Here is a 6594-nt window from a genome sequence, read left to right as displayed (position 1 = left end):
GATTTATCACTCCTTGACACTTGTGAACAACCACTCTTTGTGTTAACTGTGTATTGATCAATATATCATTTCAAAGCTATAGAAGAAGCTCCCAAAAATAATTTGGGTTTCCATCCTGAAAAGAACAAAATACTGAATATAAATCGTATGCTGGCAAAACAACTGTAAAACATTTACAATTATAAGTAAATACACATTACACACTATATAGATAATGACAACCAATATAATCAAGTTTTACATAAATAATGCATGTATATTGCTACAGACATACAATTGTTTGATAATACATTGGGTAAAACAACTAATTTGAATTTCGAATGGCTTGAATATTATAGATATTAAATAATTTGATAGTTGCATAGATAATTGACATACTCATATTTATCATACCACCGCATTGATATCTCCCTGATATAACGTTGTCTGATATATAGAGAATAACAGGTTACTGTCCCATCGTTTTGTAATATATCAGGCAAGGCTTAGAATCATATAACGGCGAGGCTTGCCGAGCCGTTATTTTATTCGTGCCGAACCTGATATATTACAAAACGATGGGACGGTAACCTGTTTTTCTGTTTATCATACCGCATGTTTCTAAAAATCTGCAAAACAATCCATTTTTTATAATTAAAATGTACGGATCCCCGCTGATTTTTCTGATCCGGCTTTTACACGTTGACATAATATAGCAACGGCGTTCGAAAAGACGACACGAATAATCGCTTATTTTAAACATCGTATAGAGAAAAAAAAAGTTGTGTGCAAAACGAATGAGAAAAGTACACCCGCTTTAATTATAAACGTCTTGAATTGGAGATCAGTAATGTACTGCAGCGACAAATTTAATCGAAGAACACACTTCACCGAATAGTTTGGAGACGCCATTTTGGAGATGTGTATTATATTTGACATTTTGATGATGGTGTCAATATTGACATAAGCGTGTTAAATCGTTTGTTCATTAAGACGTTGAGGATTAGCACACAGTTATCATTTGCATTGACTTTCTGTGCAACACTTGCGAGTGCAATGACTATATCGATATTTTAGACTTATTGTCCCATTGATGACGTCATTTAATTTTGTAGTGCGGGCTGTGGTTATTTTTTAAAAAATAAACGTTTTTGTGATTTATGACTTTAAACTAGAATAAAATATATGCGTTCTTGGTATCAAATTGTTTGTTTTTTGAACCTGATTAATGTTGATAGAAATTGTTGACTTTATTGCAAATCCCACGTAACTCAAAACATTGACTGATATAAGAACTTACTGTTGACCATGATATAAAAAAAATATATCAGGCAACGTTATATCAGGCAGATATCAATGCGGTGGTATGATAAATTTTTATATCATGGTCAACAGGAAGTTCTTATATCAGTCAATGTTTTGAGTTACGTGGGATTTTCAATAAAGTCAACAATTTCTATCAACATGAATCAGGTTCAACAAAACAAACAATTTGATATCAAGAAAGTACATATTTTATTCTAGTTTAGTCATAAATAAAAAAAACGTTTATTTTTAAAAATCACAACAGCCCGCACTGCAGAAGTTCAATGACGTCATCAATGTGGCAATAAATCTTAAATATCGATATAGTCATTGCACTCGCAAGTGTTGCACAAAAAGTCAAGACAAATGATAACTGTATGCTATTCCTCAACTATTTAAACAAACGATTAACACGCTTATGTCATTATTGACACCATAAAAAATGTCAATTTCAATACACATCTCCAAAATGGCGTCTCCAAACTATTCGGTGAAGTGTGTTCACGCCGGGTATGCGAATGCTAAGTTGACGGATGGCACTTCACTAACAGAGAACAACAAAAGCCACGCGCGAGAGGTGAGTTCTTCAGCTTTTTTGTATTTATGTTCTGTTTATTTGGTTTTTAGACACAGAACATTGTTTGGGTGATTAATGGTATAGCATTTCGTATTGCGAAGAAAGAAATTCGCGGAAAAACGGTGAATCATTAAAAAAAACCGATACAATTCCATCGATAATCAGCATGAATTGAATGATCAGTACATATTTTAACAAAATAAACATACTTGGAAATAAATCAAGAACGTGCTAACTATTCGAAATAAAAGATCAATATATCCAGTAATGTTACAACATGTTACATTTTAGTTTACTAATGTATTTGAGAAAATTCAAATGTTTTAAAAGCCGCATGCACATTTTTCATCTGCACTTCGTTTACCGATCATCTAAAAAACAATGGCACTTCGTTTCCCGACATCTAGACACTTTTTTCCAGATATAACACACTCGTTTTTTTGTGAATCAAAAATGCAGAATTCGCTGTGGAATACTGTTAAAGTAAGCAGGCAATACATAAAAATGTATGTACTGAGTACGCAAATAAAAAACGATTTACCGATGCATGTTCTTATCCCTTTGAAATATGATTATGATTTGGTATAAATGTGAAAGATAAATGTCAAACAAATTGGACATGTCTAATGAGTAAAATCTATATGACCATATATTTTAAAATACGTTCTAAACGGTTGATCTAAAGCATTTATCTTTATGTCCAAATGAAGGTACTAAGGCTATTTACTTATATATTAGATAGCATGTCATGAATAATCACTCTGCTTTAACTGCCTCTCAGAGATTAATATCAGCAGCGATGCAGGTCCGAAATTCTATTGGAACTTTTTGGCTCAATGCCAGTAAACGAAAATAGCAATAAAAGAACGGGCGGGGTCGATTTAATCACACGACAGTGGTGTAAAAAGTTATGCATATCCGTCTTTGTTTTTAATATAATCAGCGACGACACTTTCCGCCTAAACTGGATTTTCGTCAAGAAGAGTCTGCCTCTAAAAGAAAAGTACAATAACGGCGCAAAGTGTCGTCCCTGATAAGCCTGTGTGTATTGCACAGGCTAATCTGGAACGATACTTTACGCCCATGCATTAAACCCCCTTTTTACAGAGCGAGGCTTATATATGTGTATATATAAACATGTATGTGTGTGTGTGTTTGTTTGTGTGTGTTATGTACACATTTATTTAATACTAAATATTATCTCATTTGAAAATTGCAATTATAATAAACATAGTATAAATTAATAGTAATGTAATTTTTGAAAAATATATTTTCAAAATGTTTCGTATGAATAGCCATAATATAAATAAATGCATTTAAGGTAGAAGATAAAACTCAGTTATTAGAGTGCCCGCTTTGTTGAAAGTCTCCGTAATCTGAAGTGCCCTTTATTGTTAAACAAAGTGCCTGCAACTTTCTGTATGCCACCTATTGCAACATGCGCTATCTTTGTTTATATTTCATTGAATACTGTCAAAATTTCAGTATTTGAAGCACAGTGATTACTCTACATGCTGAAATAGCAAACAATTTCTTGCAATAATTCTAAGTAGTTTTATTTTGTTAAAATGTTTACTGTTCATCCAGTTTATGCTGTTTTTCGTTCGAATTTTCTATTTTTGGGGCAAAACTGTACCATTTTTCCGTGAAATTGTGTATTCCCAATACAAAAGGTAACACCATTTATCAACTCGACCATGTGTCTTGTCTTAAAAACTAATCTTTAGGATATAACTTTTAATAAAACAGAGGAACTTACCTCTCGCGCGTGGCGTTTGTTGTTCTCTGTTAGTGAAGTGCCATCCGTCAACGAAGTATTCGCATACCCGGCGTGGTGTTCTTCGATTAAATTTGTCGCTGCAGTCCATTCCTGATCTCCAATTCAAGACGATTATAATAAAAGCGGTTGTACTCTTCCCATTCGTAATGCAAACAACTTTTTTGTCGGCACGAATAAAATAACGGCTCGGCAAGCCTCGCTGTTATATTATTCTAAGCCTCGTATGATATATTACAATACGATGGGACAGTAACCTGTTATTCTCTTTATCTAACTTAGTTTTATAAAACATATGATTATCTATGACCTCACAAACTAACGAAGGAAAGGCACAGTATTTCCAAGCTTGCTTATCATATTATATAAAATCATGTGCAGACGCATCTCTACCGAGTACATTGACATGTTTATGACTTAATGATGCTCTGAAGTCATTCGCTGATACACGTTGCGGTGCGCAAATGAAGGCCTGTCTGTTATGTTAACTCTTTTGAGGTGTAATAGTAGTTGGCACCCCAAGCATGGTCCACATCGACATATGGCAAACGATATGTTAAAATATACAATTATCTTTTATAAATCAAGTGTAATTATGTGAATTTTTATCTTTGGTAAAATAAGCTTAGCACAAAAGTGTCCAAAACTAAATAGAATTAACAAGTTAAGCTGCACAGCGACAGTAATTACATTTTATGTCCCGTGTTGTGAACCATAAAATATCAACCAATATATGCAAAATTTCATAAATTCCTCAAACATCATCAAAATCTTATTGATGTATTTTTACAGCCTTATTGCTACACGGGCTGGACAGACTTTAAACACACCGTTAAGAACTGTATTTTTTTAATATCTTAAGTTATTGAAATACACTTGAAAAAATCTATCTTGAACAATCTGCCGAGTATCGCCTTTTTGAACACCAGTTAGAGTTTTTCTCACTTACGCCACACCAGTTCTTTGTGTACGATCTACCCCCTGGTTCACTGGGCCCATCGTATGAAACCTCGACCAGCCAATACCAAAATGGCGTTTATTATTATAGATTACGCGATGTATGGATGATTTTGATAAACATTTTTATTTCTCAAAACACGGGTGCTATGTTTATGTGTCAAATATTTACTTTTCAACGGCAACTATGCAAAAAATTGAACAGAAATAACATAAGTTATCTATAACGGGTATTTTGGTACGTTAAACACGCTCTCAGACGCTTGCGCGGATACCGAAACCCCGCCTTCCTCTACTAGTTATAGTGATATTGGGAATATAAAACACTTCTTTGATAGTATCGACATGTGTTATTTACTAAGAATATTCACAATTTTTGAAAAAATTGTTTTCACATTAATTTGACACACACAATTCGAAACTATACACGCTTTCCGACGCCGAGCAGTTACAGAAATTCCGCATTTTATTATTTAGAGAGTCGAAATTATTACTATTAAACAATAGTAATATGACATTAATCAATCATTTTAATTAAATGCACAGTAGAACATCAGCTTGGTTATTTTCTGAAATAAATTGAGCCTTGTTCTGAGAAAACTGGGCATAATGCATACGTGCTTAAAGTGTCATCTCAGATTAGCCTGTACAGTCCGCACAGGCTAATCAGGGACGACACTTTCCGCATATACTTAATTTTCAGTAAGGAGGGACTTCCTTGAATCTTTAAAAAAAAAACATAAAAGCGGAAAGTGGCGTCCCTGCTAAGCTTGTGCGGACTACACAGGCCAATCTGGGATGACACTTTACGCACATGCATTATGCCCAGTTTTCTCAGAACTCGACTCATATATACCAACCTATAAATACAATAATTTTCATTTATATGTGACACGGCGTGAATCAATTTAAATTGATTTTAAGTGAGACCATGCCAAACCCTTATTTGGCTTGAATAAGAAATAAAGAAGTTGTTCCTTTTTCTTTTCAACCGCGAAAACAACTGGGTTATCATTAAAACTACTCAGTAGAAATGTATTGCAATCAACACGTTTAACATCAAACCTACATATGCAATCATTTTTAATGTTTATGTGGTACAAGTTCGTTGATTATTATTTATTATATGATTAAGAAAATGCTCGTTACTTATTCGAGTTATATAACGAATAAGGTATTATTTTCTTACTCAATCCCGACAAATGATATTTTAAAAAATACAAATATGTTTAAAAACGGTTTTCAGATGAGTGGTGTGAAGATCATTTTCAATGAAGAAATTCCAGTTCGATTCGAACAGAAAATCGTATTTTAAGGCTACGTAAATCATTAACAATTATCGTAAAACATAAAGTAAGTGTATACGATTAACTTTATGTAAAATTTTACTAGTCCAGTTATTTCATTTTAATAGGTTATTAATGGTTTAATAGGTCATATAGTTAACAAGAAATTAATCGTGATTTCTTCACAGATTTTTGAAGTCCGAAAATCACGTGTGTTTTTTTCGCTCGTGCAGACCATCCGGCGACCTACGGCCTTCGCACACCATAAGGGGCTACTAGAACCTACAGATCGGCCCTTGTCTTGATTGTTTCTAGCCCCGAAGTTAGCGCTACTGTTGCGCTATGTATACGTACAGATTAACGGTGTATCCGGATACCTGCATTCTTAGCAAATAATAATGGGTCGTGAGGGCCAACAAAATAGCTGTGGTTTTCTCGATGGGAAGTCACAACTGCGGTTTCTCGCTCGTGTAGACCAAATGTATTTCCGGAGACATTCAACTTTTTTAAACGAGTATGGGTCGTAATTTTCCCGTTTATTTTCTGGCCTACGGTTCATCCGGCAGCCTTTAAGTTGACACCCGAATACGGATTCATAACACGTACAAAACGAACTTGTTCTCGATAGAAACCAGTTGTACGCGCAATTCATTCCTTTTTTCATATTATGCCGCGGAAAAGGTACACGGTTATCATAAACAAGAAGAAATGTG

The sequence above is a fragment of the Dreissena polymorpha genome, chromosome 1 (genome assembly GCF_020536995.1).
Source record: "Dreissena polymorpha isolate Duluth1 chromosome 1, UMN_Dpol_1.0, whole genome shotgun sequence".
NCBI lineage: Eukaryota > Metazoa > Mollusca > Bivalvia > Myida > Dreissenidae > Dreissena > Dreissena polymorpha.
The sequence above is the reverse complement of the archived record's forward strand: the minus strand, read 5'-3'. Positions refer to the sequence as shown.